We start from the raw sequence: 16,673 nt of genomic DNA, 5'->3' as shown, positions 1-16,673 counted from the left end.
CTGAACAAATTCTGTAAAGTCTGTATTCTTTATCATGCATGGCCATGAGATCTGTATGTGTGCAGAAAGCCTAGTTGTCATCACTGTAATAATGATTGGACAGTGAATTCTTTCAATGCCTGGAGCCAATCGTTTGAGCTGTTGCCAGGTGGCTGTGTGCCTGCGTGCTGAGGGATGCCCTCAGCACCGGCAGGCAGTCTGCAGCTATTCTGTAGCCTTTAGTTCTTGCTTATGCAGAACCTCAAGTTCAGCCAGAGTTGAAGGCTTAAGATTTTCTCAGATCTTTCCTTGCCATATGCCACACATGTGTACGCACTTCTACAATTCTCAGAATTTTTTGGAGCTATTTAACCCTACCTCCACCCCCAGAAAGTCTCAATACTCAATTTTGCCTTCTAAGTTTCCTAGTCAGCATCTAATTAGCCTGTACTGGTACCACTGCCTCATGCAGTTGTAAAGTTACTCACTGCTGATTGTTTTCCACAAACATTCTGGGGACAAGCTGTTTGCACAGCATGAGTTTGAGATAGGTGAATTAGTGACAGCTCTCTGGGGGCGGATTTTTTGGGTAACTTCAAATCACTTCTGCCCCTTCCTTGATTGTGAGACTGTTGCTTTTAAAGGCCACCATTTAGGTGAGGATACGGGGATGGGGGTAGTTCAAGTTACGATATGACAAAACTGACTATCTTTATGGAGATTTAGCTGTTATTTTTTCTCAAATAAACATTCCCCTTATTGCTGGAAGCCTTGGTTAAATTTCCAGAGTTCTGCAGAGGTTAATTTTAACAAATTTTGCCATTGTCATTGCTTAACAGAGGAGTAAGTTTTCCAAGATTTTTACTCAGATATTGTAGAAGTGTATCCCATTTGCATTTGTTTTTAACTGAGTTACTTGCAAGAGTAACTAATTCTACAGCTCCAGCCCCATTCACATAAGAGTCCATCTGCATGGCTTCTCCTACAGGGAGAAGTGTGCAACCTGTTGTCCGTTTGTTGTTTTACTTATTAAAGTGTAGGGGTTTTTAAGAATATGCTCATGAATAGCCCTTTGTCATTTTTACACGTTACAAATCTTCCACTAGTCTGTGGCTATTTTTTTCCCTTTCTTTTATTTGTTTTAATGAAGTTCTCAGTTTTAAGGATTTTCAGTATAGCAATATGTGGATGCTGATTACACGGGTGAGGCATTTAACTACTGTCTAAACCTCAGTCTTTGCTCTGAGTCACTGTCTAGAACATCTGAACATATCTACTGAACCCCATATACCAATGGACACTGACAGTCCTAATTAAAAAAATGCTTTTTAAGTAAAGCAAAAAATATTATCTTTGACACTGGAAAAGACAAATTTCAAATTTACTAGCTGATCTTGTTTTCTGTGATCATTAGCTACATCATGTTTATAGAGCCGAGAGGCATATTGAGCTACTGATTTTATTTCATCGGATTTTAGAATGTAGAACACATTTCAGGCCCACGTATAGCACCATATGTGTATCTTTAAGGATATGTACATATGATGATGTCTTTATTATAAGTACCTTATTTTATTTTAAGTACCAACTGCTGTGAACCTCATTAAGGAATCCTTGGAACTGCGGGACTGAAATTTTTCACACCACCACCATCCCGTAGCATCTCTTTTGCACTTAGATGTTGTGTGGCAGAGTATTTTTCTGCTCCCTAGGAATGATCAATGTTGAAGGGGGAAAAAAATCCCTCCTCTAATTAATAAAGTCCAAATCACATATTTATCTGAACAATGGCCACCATTTTAGTCCACACCAATCCATCTACTCATACTGACTCAGAGTCCTTAACACAGACAATCCACAACTGTAGTCAGGGTCCTCAGCCCACGTTGTATCCCCTCCCCATTCTTTGTTGATTCTGACCTACTTTTGTCCAACACGTCCTGCCAGCCTCTTCGCTACTTTACTGCAGTTTTTAATTTTTACCTTTGAGTCCCAGGCTGTGCCTAGTGATTTCCAGAGAAACGCCAGACACCTGGCTCATCAGGAGGGGTGGGGAGGATTTCAGGAAGCTATTACCAAAACTCACTTGCAGATCAGTAAGTGGCTGTTGTGAGCATTCCTTCTAGATCTCTGCCAGGCCCGCTGCATCCACCCCAGCAAAATAACGTAGCTCCTCTACCCACATTTGCCTCCATTCATCTGGGTTTCTGCTTTAAGTGACATTCAGAAGCTGCTGATGGGCATTATATATATATATATATTTTTTTTTTTATTTGAAGTATAGTCAGTTACAATGTGTCAATTTCTGATGTACAGCACAATGTTCCAGTCATTCATATACACATATATATGTATGAATTCCTTTCCATATTATTTTTCATTAAAAGTTATTACAAGATATTAAATATAGTTCCCTGTGCTATACAGAAGAAATTTATTTTTTTTAGCTATTTTTATATATAGTAGTTAATATTTGTAAATCTCAATCTCTGATGGGCATTTTTAAAGCCATATCTGGAACCCTTGCTGCAGAAGAGTCTGAGAAATATATTTTCAACCTCATAGCATTTTGGTTAGGAAGTTGGAATAAAGGCTGAGCTGGCTCACCTAACTTGTCTCCCTTTGTGAGTAAAGAGGTCTGGAGATTCAAGGCCCAATGAAATGTCCCAGCCCTTCAGTAGCAAACTCTTAAAGCAACCAAAATGCTCCCATCTGCCAGAGCATGACTTGTCCTTAGATACTGCTGGCCATAACCACCAACGCTGTCTAATGCATCGTCTTCATCTGGTGCACACTTTCTTTAGATGTCTAATATCCTGATTAAGAGGACAAGCTGGTTTGGATTCCCAAGGTCACAGGCAGCCTTCTGCCTGACTTTGATGTATATATGTTCATTGAAGAGTCCTCTCTCAGATCAGCTAGAGCTGCCCGGTGTGTGGTTTGCCAGAGAATGTGGGTATATTGCTCTCCACCAGAGTCCTACCAGTTGTTTTATTGCAGGAAGAGAGAGAGCAAAAGAGACAGAACAGAAATTTCTTGTCCAGCCTCAAGCACAGTCACCCCTGCCCAGGGCCCTTGCTCTGGGACACGAAGAAATACAGGTCAGCATCGACGTGGCCCTGGTGTACTCCAAAACATGGTGTGATTTTACTGGGCTATCTGTGTCTTTCATGGACCCTGCAAAATTCTCCCCATTTGTGAAATGGGGTACTAAGGAACTCCCACCCATGCCTGTAGCTCCCAGGGTTTCCACCCTTATGGGTTTTGAGGATTTGCTGGCAATTCATTCTTTTACTTCAGGTCATTTCTCAGTTACACGGCAGTCCTGTGACTTCCTCATCAGAACTACTCCTTAAGTTCGGGATTCAGTGAAAGATGCCATTCATGTTCAGGGAGGAGGAGGAAGACAGCACAGATCAGAATTTCTGTTTTGCTTTTTTTGTTTTTGTTGTTTTCATAAGCCGTCTCCAGTTGTCAAATAGACCCTGAGCAAATGAATGACTGTTACACTCCCATTTGAAGGATGAGGAAAATGACACTCAGGGAGAGGAGGCAAATATCCTGAGGTTCCAAAGACAAAAAGGGATGAGCACAGAATAAGATCCCTGCAAATTTCTTGGCTGTCATCAGCCTTTAGGTCAGTGACAGAGTGCCGTGTGTAGTAGTAAAGTTGTAGCGTGCATTTAGAAGGGTGCAGATATTCTTGTTTTAGTTGATACAATCACACTGTTTTGTCTGGGACTCTGAAAAAGAGAAATGGGTTAGAAAATGTTGGTTTCTCATCCTTGGTCCTTCCTCACCCTCATCCGTCTCATGAAATCAGTACTCATTCATTTCATCCCTGCCCACCTGTAGGTGATAAAGCATAGCATGATTTTCATGTCCTGCTTCACTGATTCTTGTGAAATTAGGTGTTTGAAGATAGGAAGTCATGAAAGGAAGCTGCTTTTTTTAAATAAAGTGCAGTAATTTTCTTAGCAGTGTAGAAAATTGAGGATTTTCTTCATTGAAAATCAATAGAGATTTCAAGAATATCTGTATTTCTGATGTGTAGATTAAAATGACAAAATCTAGAGGGATTACAGAAACACAAGGATGATACAAAAAGTATCTTTAAAGAGCTTTCCTAAGACTGGGCTTTTAAAGAGACTGTTAGTTGACAGAGACCCTCTTCTCACCCATAGTCCCTCTCCTTAGGTTGCAAAGGGCCAGCGTTTCCCCTGTGTGCAGTCCTGGTGCTTCAAGTGAGTTGTGGGGTAGGGCGGTGCACATGGTGCTGCCTTCAGTTTGTCCACCCTAAGTAACCTCTAACAGTCAAGGGGCGAGTGTGTTGTAACGGCATGAACCATGCGCCATGCTCTCCGGGGTGGGTGCCCATCTCAGCTCATCCCAGCTCAGGTGATGGCAGAGCAGATAGTGGTGGCAAGAGGTCAGCCATGAGTAGCAGGGAGCACCTGTAGTCAGCTGGGACCCAAGAGGCTAGGAGTTCCAGGTGGAAATCCCAGGACTTCCCACAGCTCATTCATTCAGCTAATACTTCTCCAGCACCTGTGATGTGCTGGTGCTTCCTTTGTGAACAGAACCAAATCCTTGTCCTCCTGAAGTTGATGTTCTAGTGGAAATAAGAAATGATACACACAGGAGCAGATCCTGGTCAGGACACATGAGTGCTGTCTATTTTGGAGTGCACAAGGTGAGATCCTTTGGGAAGGAATGTATGATACAGGAAAATGTGGGGGAGAGGATGGCCATATCCCAGGTTGTATTTGGGTCCCTGGGATGCACCTCACCAAGTGTGGGTCCTTGGTTTGCCCAGCAACGAATTCGAGAGCCACAGTTCAGTAAAAGTAGATTTATTCAGAGAGATATATACACCCTAGACAGAGTGGTCTGTTTCAGAAGGCAACAGAAAGGCCATGAGGCATGGGGGTTGGGTGCTCCAGTTTAAAGTAAAAGTAGATACACACTCCACAGACAGTGTGTGGGCTGTCTATCTCAGCAGAGAGAGCAACCACGAGGTGTGGGATTGTTAGATTTTATGCACTCAGTATCTTCATATGCTAATAAGTGGGAGGAATATTCCAACTGCTTTGGGAAAGGTGTTGGGATTCCCAGAAATTGGGCCACCACTCACCCTTAGACATTTTATGGTCAGCCTTGAACCTGTCCTGGGACCTGTGGGAGTGCCATTTAACATCCTGCTGTATTTCGGTGAGTGTGTATTGAAGCTCAAGATCTACTGGGAGTTGACTTTTCCACCATCTTGGTGCTAAAGGCTGTGCCATTCCTTTATTGGATTTGCCCGGCCCCTTCCTTCCTTTCTCATGAGGGAGCTCTGGACTGATTGCACAATTGCAGAGCAGGGGACACAGTGGAAAGAACTTCATAAGTGGAAGGTGGAAGGCAGTGTTTTCAGTAGAATTCTCAAGTCAATTACAAAGTAACGGTCTTCTTTTTGCTGGGGGTACATGGTGTCACATGAGGGAACTGTGAGCCTTGGATACTGTAGTGAGTGGGTGGCTCACTGTGTATACTGTGTTGCTTCTTAGGTGGCCCGAGGACAGTTGGCTTATAGGTGACCCATTCCCTCAAGCAGGGGTCTCTTTGGGGATTTTCTGCATGTGAGGGTAACATGGGTCACTTGGGGGGCAGGACCAGCCAGTCACAGCTTGGTCCACAGTCACCTAGTGCCCTCAAGGCTTTCACCCCATGGATGCGTCACCTCCCCCTGGATGGGGACAAGGGCACAAGTGGTGGGGCAGCTTCTCAGTGGTGGAGGCATTGCTCTCCAGACCCAACACTCAACAGCGTGGACCCCTGGTGTTGGCCACAGTCTTGGCTAGATGAGGCTGTTCGGTAGCTGAGCTCATGAGACGTGGGTGCCATGCTTCCATTCTCACCAAGAGCTCTAGTTTCGAAGGTTCTCGTCAGACAGCCACAAATACTCCATAGCCCATAAACAAAGAACAGTCTCCTTCAATCGGGGAAGGGCACACAGAAGGAGAACGGATGATCCCGAGAACAGGAGAGGACAAATCCGTCCTGCCATCAGGGATCTGACAGACGAGCCAGCTCAGTTCCTCTTACTAGTTGTTTACTTGGAGGATCTGGGGTATTTGGGTGACCTGCAAGTGTCAGGAAATAGTACACGAGGGCTTTGTAGATTTTCTGGTCCGGTGTTTACTCACCCCATTGTAGCTGTCGTGTAAGGAAACAAAACTTGTTGGACAACAGGCCATGGCCTCTGCTCCCTGGTGGAGCCAGGAGATTACAATATTAAGTACGACTGCGGGGGCATCATTTCTATGTTGAGAGGCCAGATGGCCTTACATAACTCTCATGCTGGATGTCTAAGTTGCAGAGGGAAACTGGATTCCATCCAGCTCTCCAGCCAAGGAGGATACCAGAAATGGCCTCCGCCACCAACTGTGAGCTCTTTGCCTCCACTGACAGCAGCATCTATAGCAAAAAGCTGGGCTGCCACCTGCGTTTCCGTGTAAACATCCGAGTACCCACAGCAATGGCCTCGTGAGGGTTGGTGTGCCCAAGGAAGCGGTGTGTGAGATGGAGGGAGCAGTGCCGGGGTCAGACACCGGGCGGGCAGGCAGGCAGTGACGACATCTGTGCAGCGCAGGGCCCATGGAACTGAGCCAAAGGGAGGCGGGTTTTGGAGCAGGGAACCTGGGCAGTGCCGTGTTATTCGTAAGAAGATCCTGGGCTCTGGATCCACGAAGTCATTGGCTTGATTCCAGACACTAACCTTCATCTTGGGCAAATGTTTGAAGCTTTCTGTGACTCTGTTTCTTGGTGTCCCAAATGGGGGCAATAGTAGCAATTACCTCTGAGAGTCAGGAGTGCCTTTATAGTTGTCATTTCATTACGCTCACAGCAGCCCACGAGCACGGTTCTAGGTCCCCCAGTTTACACGTGGCAGACCGGTAACCTTTTAATCAGTAATCACGCAGCTAAGAATGGTCAGAACGAGCATTTGAATTTGATCCCTTTGTCCAGATTATTTCTATTCTCACCCAGTATTACTGGAAAAGTAGTAAACTCAGAAGAAACACTGCTGGGAAGTGGGTGCTTGAAACATGTTTGTCATTGGGGAGTGTTGAGTTCACGTTCCTCACAGCCCATCCGAGGCTCCCTGCATCTCCGGCTGCCCTTGCTGGGGTCTGCAGGGCTCTGGGAAGCTTCTCCTTGATCTCTACCCCAAGGCTCTCTGCTCTCTACAGGTTGATTCTCAACCCTGACTGCTCAGTAGAGCTAATGTCTAAAAACAAAAAAATGATGGGGAGGGTATGGCTCAGTGGCTGAGCACTTGCTTAGCATGCAAGAGGTCCTGGGTTCAATTCCAAGTACCTCCATTAAAATAAATAAATCTAACTACCCCCCCAAAAAAGGAAAGTATTTAAAAAACAATAAACAGTACAAAGGCCCCACACCAGGCTGGGGCGCACTATGTTTTAAAGGCTCCCAGATGCTTCCCATGTGCAGGACGGTGAGAGCTACCCCTCTACATCTCTTCTCGTGAGCTTGTCCACTCACAACCATTAGCCTCTTGAAGCAGGAAAACTACTTGGCTCAGCCTAGAACTTTCTCCCGATTTCTAGACTTTTATTTGCCTATTGGACATCTCTCCTGGAGCCCACAGGCACCCAGCCAGAACTGAATCAGTTGTCTCCTCTCACGACTTGCTCCTCTTCCTGCCCTTCTTGTTTTAGGAAATGGCACTATAATTTAGGACACTGCCAAAGCCAGAAAGCTGGCCGGCATCTTTGACCTCTTCCTGCCCTTCCATCACATCTGTGGCCAATCCGTCCACCTGCTGAAATGTTTTCTTCTCTCTCCTCCTAGCGGGGCCTCAGCAGGCCTTCACATGAACCTGCCAATAGGTCTCCCTGCCTCTATCTTTTTTCTTTCTAGATCACTTTGCATGTCTCCTTTACCTTGGAGGCACACAGAGTCCTGTGTGATGTGCACCTGTGATCTCTCCACCTGGTTGCCTCACCTGCCTCCCACACCCTGTTCTCACTTCTAGAATATTTGCAGTTCCTGGAAGTGACCTGGCTCTCTTTGGCCTCCCTCCTTTGCATGTGCAGCTCCCCAGGGAGAAATGGCCTTAACATTATAACTTCACCTGATCACTTCTAGGGCATCTCAGAACTCAACACAGTGGTTTCCTCCTCTGGGAGAGCGTTGGCTACAGTTCTGGCTCTCTGCCCCGAGCACCCACTGCTGACTGTTATCCAAGCCGTCTTAACAAGCCTCCTCAGCCATCATTTCATGATGAGTCCTGTGCACCTAGGAGCTCCCGGAAGCAGGGACTGTGTCTTTTTTCTCTTTATTCTCAGAGCATGGTAGAGACTCAGGTATAATGGTGGAGGGAACAGTGGTTATTCTGGAATTTCTCTAGAGTTAGGGCCTAGGGGTAACAGTCTGGTTGGAAGAAGGGCTTAGGGGATTTACCCTGAAGCCACATTTTTCAATAAACATTTCATGTTGTTTTTGTCTACTATTTGAAGTTACGAGTCTTAAAACAGATTGACGATTTCTAAAAATTACTTTACCGAAGATTGAGGAAAATGGCAGTTTTCCATATTTAAGAATATTATTTTAATTTTGTGTGACTGGGGTGGTGGAAAATAGAAATGCAAGGGTTACTAAAGCATTGTTATCCCCTTCCCCACCCTCAGGTCCTTTGGACAGAAGAGACAGGGATGTGAGGAGAAGGCTTGGAGGGTGGACCGTGCACTGCTTTTAAATTGTGACAGTTAATTTTACTTTTTTTTAATTTTCTTTTTTAATGGAGGTACTGGGGTTGAACCCAGGACCTTGTACATGCTTAGCACGTGCTCTACCACTGAGCTATACCCATCCCTCTGATATTTGTGTTTTTAGTGGGCATAATGTGCTGGTAGCAGGTACTTTAGCATCAGACACAGTCACCTGCGTCTGACCATCACGTTAATAACTTTTTCTTGAGCTAGAGAGCTAGTCTGTTTCCAAAAGTTCAATAAATAATCTACATTTTCTTTTTTCTTAAAAAAAGGCATTAACTCATGTTTCTCTTTAGTATCGCCTATAAATAAATGTGATTTTATTAACCGTTTACCAAAGTGTTAACGGAAATAAATATTAAGTACTGGTTTCTGAAGCATCAGTCATCACTGAAGATCCACATTCTGCTGTTCTCTCTCTCTGTTAGTCACCTTACTTCTGGAGTTCTGGAAGCGGCGCCAGGCAGAACTTGAGTAAAAATGGGACACGTTTGAACAGGAAGAACAAGTCCAGCCAGAATAGGAGGCGCGGTGTCCCCACGTGGAGACAGATGAGATTACCCAGGAAAAGCGGGCGCTGTTTAGATGCACTTTAGTCTGTTTACTTCTGGGCTTGTCAGCCTTGGCTGCATGTTGGAATCACCAGGGTACCTTAAAAAATGTTGGTGCCTGGATTCCATCACTGCTAACTCGGATGGTACTTAGTGGCCTTTGGTGCATTCTGGCATAGGGAAGTTTTTAAAGCTCCTCTGGTTATTCTAATGTGCAGCCAAGTTGAAGGAGCACTGACTGGAATGGTGTACACAGAAGAGAAGTGTGGTCCTTCATTCATAGTAACAGTAAAAAGGGGGAAAAGAAAAAGTCTTGTATAAGTGTATAAGAAAAGAGGCATTGACTTTTATCCTTTCATAACACCAATAAATAAATGCAAAATATAAATTAGCTGCTATGACATAGATGTAGGAGGAAAGACACATTGGTTTTTATAGTTGACTCCCATTTTTTCACATGTGCCTTCATTATTGCCGCCTCCTTTTCATCGTAGACTAGGTGCCCATTTGTCTTTAACTAAGTCCCGGTCACTGCTCCCACTTCCGGTTGGGATGTGCACAAAGCAGCATGACTCTCATCCTAAAGTCAGAGAAAGGTTAGGAGAAGCAGGGAAACATTTGTTGAGATGCCATCAGTGTTTGAGCAGTGTTTGAGCTAGGCATTTTATATAATTGGAAATGTAAATTTATTGCTGCCACTCCTGCTGCAAAATTAAAAAATAATAATATATATCTTTGTATCAACGTTCCAGAGCTATGAAAAGATGATTTTTTGAGTCATCTGTATTATTGCTTCTTTCCATCAGCTGAGATAATTTAGAGCTGATGGTACTTGCAGTCAGCAGCAGCAGGACAGTATGTTGTGAACATGAATAACTCTTGGAAAGAAAATGCTTTTACTAGGAGCATCTGAAAACGTCTCCAACTATAGATTTAATAAATTGAATCACAGATCTACAGAATGTTGGCACTGAAAAGTTCTGGAGGGAGCAGGTAAAACTCCTCTTTTTATAAATGGAAAAAAATGAGGTTCAGCTACCAATAGAAAGTGACATTTGTCTTTTACAATGTAATAAGCTTCTAATAATCCCCATTATGAATATTTCCCATTGTTTACAACTGAAGATGGGGGTCAAAGCATATGTTGGTAAAAGACTGTACATTCAGAGTTGAAAGCTGAAACTTAGACAAAATTAGATGTTCATAATGCTTTTGAGTCCTGAAAAACAAAAACGTATCATATTGGCAGCATACAAAAAATACTGAAGAAAAGTTTTTTGGTCATTTAAACTGCCAATTTTAAATTTAAAATTGCCAGCTAATAAGTTTAAATTTTCATTAGAACATGCTTGTTGAAAAATTGAAGATGAAAACTCATTTCACTTTATCGTACTTCCTTTTTTAAAAAATTGCCTAATATTTTTTTGTTTAGTTTTTTAATTGAAGCATTTTACTTTACTTGCGAAAGTATGCTCCATTGTTTAGAGAGGCCAGCGTTGTGGTAGTGAGAGCTTGGGAATGAAGTTGCCTAAATTCATATTTGAACACAGCAGCTTGCTTCCTGAGTGATCTTGGACAACTTAACTTCTCTGTGCCATAGTTTCCTATAAAATAAGAATAAGAGGGTTGCTTCTTCATGACTGTGGCAATGACGGGTCGAAGTAATGTACAGAATCTACTTGGAAGACTTCCTGGCACAGAGGAAGGGCCATGTACTTAGGGACAGCTATTATTATACTATATCTGTTTTTATAATCCAGGTAAACCTTGATTCTTACTGATTTCATCTCTTAAAAATATTCGAAATATAAACTCTATAATGTAAACACTAAAACTTCATAGTTGTAGCTAATTAACACATAAAGCTCAACCAAGAAACACACAGTGGAGACCAGTTAGCTGCCGACACCTGTGAAACATTCTGTCCTGCACGGACTCTATGCTGTCACTACCGTCACTTCTGAAATCTAAGGCAAGCTCAGGCCTCGTCAGGTACCCAGACCCCCAAGCTCAGACCATGGCAGGGAAATAGTTTACTGTTCACATATGCATTTTCAAAAAATAGTATTAAAATGAACACTGTACGTATTTTGTTGTTTGTTTGACATCGTTAACGGAAAAGAAAAGAACAAAAAAAAGGAAAAAACCAATGCAATTACAAATAATGAGGCTATGTCTGAAAATTATTTTTTTTAAATTATGTTTAGGATTTATTGACCAATTAGGAGAAAAGTCATTTCATTGGTGTAATCCCTTGATTGACTTAACTTGCTTTTTTAATTAGGAAGAAGAGAGTTTTCCATTTACCACCTGGGGAAAGTTTATACATATAACCCTTTGTGCAAGTGCTCTTTTTCTGGGTAAGAACCTGCCACAGACTTTTTAAAATCTAATGTGAAATCCTGAGAAAACTGAAAATCAAGCTGGGAACTATGAAGTCTCATAGAGAAAACTTTTTCCAGAGAACATCTGAGCCAATGCAGGGCGCCACTCTGGAGGTTCCACAGTCTCTTCTGCTCACAGTGCTTCCCCCTATTCTTTTCACCTCATTTGTTCAAATCAGATCAGTGGTTTAGGATTCTCCAGGGTCTGATTAAGAGACCAGATGGAGGCATTAAGATTTCTAAAATTTTCCAAGAGTAACAACCAAGGTAAAATGTCTAAGAATAACCTAAGAAAAGGATAGTAGGAACTATCAAAAAATAAAAGTAAAAACTACTGAAAGATATAAAAGATGCTTTAATCACATGATTCTAGATTAAAAGATCATATCTCCAAAATATCAGAAGTTATAAAATTGATTTGGGGTTTATTGTGAATAAAATCATATTAGTAATATAATAATTAATAAGATAATGAGACTTTTAGTAGTTCAAGAATAGCCAGATTAGAAAATAGGACAGGAAGTCCAGATATGGGCTCTGATATCAATAATAATTTAATATAAGAGATGGAAGGCATTACAAATCAGGGAGATAAATAAAGGTTATTCAGTGAATGGAACACTCGTTAGCTACTTGGGGGGAAAAGAAAAGATTGAAATCATACAGTGAACCATATATTGTGATAAATTCCAGAAACATTTAAAAAGTAACACAATTAGAAAAAAACTAGAAATAAATATGGATGTTTACACAAACTCTAGATGAACAGTAAGTTTCTGAGGAAAGTATACAAAGATTTCCATGCATCAGAAGCATCCTAATTTTAAACAAAACACCAGAGGATGTTATTTGTTTACAAATCCAACAAGGGGCTAATTCCTTCAATACATAGAGAGTTCAGATCACTTCAAAGGTAACATCAAAAAATCTCAGGAGCATAGAAGGCAGAGAAAAGGAACACACATTCACAAAGAAAAATAGATGTCACACTCCAATGGTAATTCACTCAGTTCACATCAAAATGAAGTAGTTTTCCACCTCTCAAGTGACACAGCTCTGTTTATGAGGATGAAATGCCAGTGATCACCAATCCCTTGCCTAGGTTACTGGATATTTTTTGTGAAGTATGGTTGATTTACAATGCTGTGTTAATTTCTAGTGTACTCCTCAAGCTTTCTTAGAAAGCAGTCTGGCAGTTGATATCAAGAGTCAAAAATATTCCTATGTTTTAATCAACTAATTTAGCTTTGAAAAACTTTTAATCAGGAAGTATTTCAAAATGGCAGGGAAAAGTCAGTACGGATGAAAGTCACATATTTTTATATGTATATATATATATATATATATATATAAAATCTCAGCCAAAATATTCTTCCAAACGTTCACAAAGTAGAATAGTTTGCAGCCATGAAAAAGTGTGTCCATGAAAATATTTTATGACATGTCAATGTGTTACACTTACGATAGGCTTGAGAATAAAATTAATATATAAAATGATTTGTAATATACAAACAATGTACCCTTCTGAAGGAATTATGTCTATAGGTAGAAGCATTTTCCTTATTTTATTTTTTATTCATTTTCAGAGTTGGAGTCCTTTCATTGTAGGTGACAAAATCAATTTCCAATGTGTTTAAACAACACCCAAAATTGGGGATGCATGGGATTTATTGGTTCCTGTAAATGAAAACCTCAGATCTGAGGTCTGGATTCAGTCAAGGAGAGATACTCTAGCCCAGATGATGTCAAGGGCTGGTCTTGTCCTGTCTTCATTCTGTGTCCAATGATGTCTCAGCATGCTGCTTCTAGGCACTCAGCATCCCAGATCATCCATCCAAACCAAGAGAGGTCTCTTTGGCAGCTTCCTCTCTTGATAGAGGAAGCTTATCATTCACATGGGCACAAGCACGTATCTCCTCACATAATAGTGGCTCTTACTGGGTTATTTGCCAATTCTCCAATCATGTGTGAGGCCAATACAATGAGGGGTATTATTTGTCTTAAACCAACTGAGATCTACCTCTGGTGCTTCAGAAAGAGTTGGTTAATCGAGCTTAAATCACAGGACTAAAAACAAAAGGGAGGTTATTTATCCTAAAGCAAATTCTGGGCCCTCTTCTAAGACTGGGGACAGATCCAGGACAACAGTTCTGTCCAGTACTGAGTACTTTCAAATTATCTTTAATGAGCAAATGTTAAAATTATGATCAGAAAAGATGATAAATAAGAAGAAACTTGAGGAAGGAGAATGGAAAGCTTTCCTGTTTCATAAGAAATATTGAACCCATTAAGTGCTTGGAAGAAAAATGGAAATGTGTCAAGTTTGTAAAAGTTCTGAAATGAATTACAATTAATTTCACAGACCATGTAGTAGACAGTGCTCTACAGTTAGTGTGTCTTTGGGCTCTTTGAGTATTTCAGTTCTTTCACTTAATAGTTGCTTCATTTGGGGCAAATTGCATCATCTCCATGTGGCTCTATTTCCTCATCTGTAAAAGAGATATAATATTACCTTCCCAACAGGGTGATTGTGAGGATTTAGAAAAATAGATGTGTGCTGAAGCAATAGTAAGCATTTAAAGAATCTTAACTATTAAGTTTACTTAATACATAATTAAAAATTATTATGCAGACTTTTTAAAAATGCATAGTATTTAAATAGCCTATATGTGCTGTACAAGAGAGGAAGGCTTAATATACCTTGTATAATACATTTTTCACAGCCTTAACTAATTTTCACATTTAATCACACACACACCAAAAAGTTATTCCTTTCACAATCATGAAGACTTACTGTGAAGAAAAGGATGATGAAAGAGAGTAGAGGAGAAAATAAAATGCTTTCTCTACAAAGTGATGGCTTAAAAACTAAGAAAAACACCTTTTTAAGACTTTGGTCACCATATTCATAGCTAATACTTAGGTATAGTTTTTCACATGCCTGTGGTTAATGTTCTAATTGTTTTCACAATTAGTAAATCATTGACTCATCACAATAGTCCTATAAATTGCTATTATTATCCCCCCATTATATGGGTGAGGAGATTGAAGCCCCTAGAAGTTAAGAAATTTGCACAAGGCCCCACAGGTAGCATCGGAGCTGGGATCCAGATGCAGGAGTGTGGCTCCAGGAGGGGCTTGTAAACACTCCATCTGCTCTCCCCTGCAGGTGCAAGCCAGCCTCCCGCTGTTACTGTAAATAACATGATGTGGTTCACCTAGTCTTGAAATTCACATTCTTTGTAGCTTTCTCTCTGGGGCAGCCATCAGGAGCAGCCAGGGACCCTGAGTACATGCTTCTGGACTATGACCAAGAAGGTAGATGGAAGGAAAACAGTTTAAAAATGGGACCTTTTATGTGCATTCTTCAGTGGGCAGAAAAATACCTGCCTAGTGAGGAACTGAAGCCTTACCAGCCACGTGCAAATTATGCTTCAGACACTCCCGTTGCCCTTGAGTCCACACAGTCAGAACTACAATGGATCAGGGACATGAATCTTGTGCAAATGCAGGGAGTAGGAGTACCTGCCATTTTAAGATCTCAAGGAGTATGAAAAGCATGTGAAGCTTTCATCAGCAGAGACCTGCTGTCACTTCCACTATTTCCCTCAGGGCATGTCCACAGCTTCACTTGTCCTATTAAGAATGAAGATGACAGCTAGCACCTGCTGACCCCTGAATCAGTGATAGGTTCTCCCTTGAAAGGAAGCATATCCCCTTCATGGGTTACAACTAGTTCATAACCTAAATAATTCTATAGATGTAGAAGGGATACTTTCATTGGTTCTGCTATCACAGACTTGTCTCCAAAAGAACATGCCACCAGTTACTGCATTTTCAGCCATTTAAAGATATACTTAACAGGCTTCCTTTAGTGCAGTTTTAGGTTTACAGAAAAATTCACAGAAAGTGGAGTTCCCATATATTCCTTATGCCCTGCACACAGCTGCTCCTGCTGTCAGCATGTTACATTAGTGGATGCACTCATTCTTTTTGACATCCTTCATTCCTCCTCCCCTAAATTTTAACATGCCGTATATTCACGTCTCTTGTGGCATTTACATGCGATTTACATCACTTCTCAGGTTTATGTGAGGTTTACAGCACGTGCATGTTGTCTGTTTAAGCGTAGATTGGGGGCAAGTTTTCTGTGTAAAAATATGATCATTAGTGAGCCTTATGCTGCTGGGCTTTTGGGTTGTCAGGTCCTGTTGACCATTGCTTCAGTTATTGGGATCATTGTCTACGGACTTTCAGTGTTCATTGTATTTTCAGCAGAACTTCCCAAGAACCTGAATGGAAGAGACCCAATCCAGAAGTACTTGACTGCAGGTGGGCCACGCCCATCACTGCTTCCCTCATCAGTTTTAACATCATCGTGACCCTGAACGCCATATATGAGAAAGTGGCAATCAAGATGACTGAGTCTGTTAAGCTCCTTCTGCAGCTGAGGTCATTTCTACACCAGTTTTAGAACCAGGTCAAAACAGAGACTTTATCTTTTAGGCACTTCAATTCCAGTACATTACAGTCTTTAGAAAACTTCAAGTGTAAACGTATTTTCTCTAGCTTTTATGAGAAGTGAATTAGCTGCAGCTATGCATTAGTAAAAGGGACAAAGAAAGCTTTAGAATGTCCAAGCTCTGTGTAAATATGTCAGTGCTTAATAATAATTTCAATTACATTAGATCATGTACCCTATTGTTGAAAGTAAATAGTCTCTCTATTGCAAATAAGTGGAAGATGGTCGTGGTTCCAGTGGCAGATTTGCTTGTGAGTTACGGAGAGGACAAGTAATCACACTGTCATGTGTCCTCCCCCCATGCTGTTCCTGTTAGTGTAGCTCCATTCTCATCAGCTGTGGCTTCTATAACAAATGTTTCTTCTCTCTGGCTTGTATCCCAGCCAGCGGCTTAGGGGCCCTAGTTAACTGCTTCCCACACACTGCATGTGCCTGGGTCGTTCTCCCAGTTGTCTGC

The 16,673-nt window shown here is 41.6% G+C and overlaps 1 protein-coding gene across 1 annotated transcript in view; it reads left to right on the top strand.

The window, feature by feature from the left end:
* Nucleotides 1-16,673, top strand: part of LOC135320761 (anoctamin-6-like) — a 53,238-nt gene that overhangs the window by 21,665 nt on the left and 14,900 nt on the right. The gene's annotated exons all lie outside the window — the stretch shown is intronic.

This window comes from Camelus dromedarius, unplaced genomic scaffold, assembly GCF_036321535.1.
Source record: "Camelus dromedarius isolate mCamDro1 unplaced genomic scaffold, mCamDro1.pat HAP1_SCAFFOLD_175, whole genome shotgun sequence".
Classification (NCBI taxonomy): Eukaryota; Metazoa; Chordata; class Mammalia; order Artiodactyla; family Camelidae; genus Camelus; species Camelus dromedarius.
Note: the sequence above shows the minus strand (reverse complement) of the source record. Positions and strands in the feature narration are given on the sequence as shown.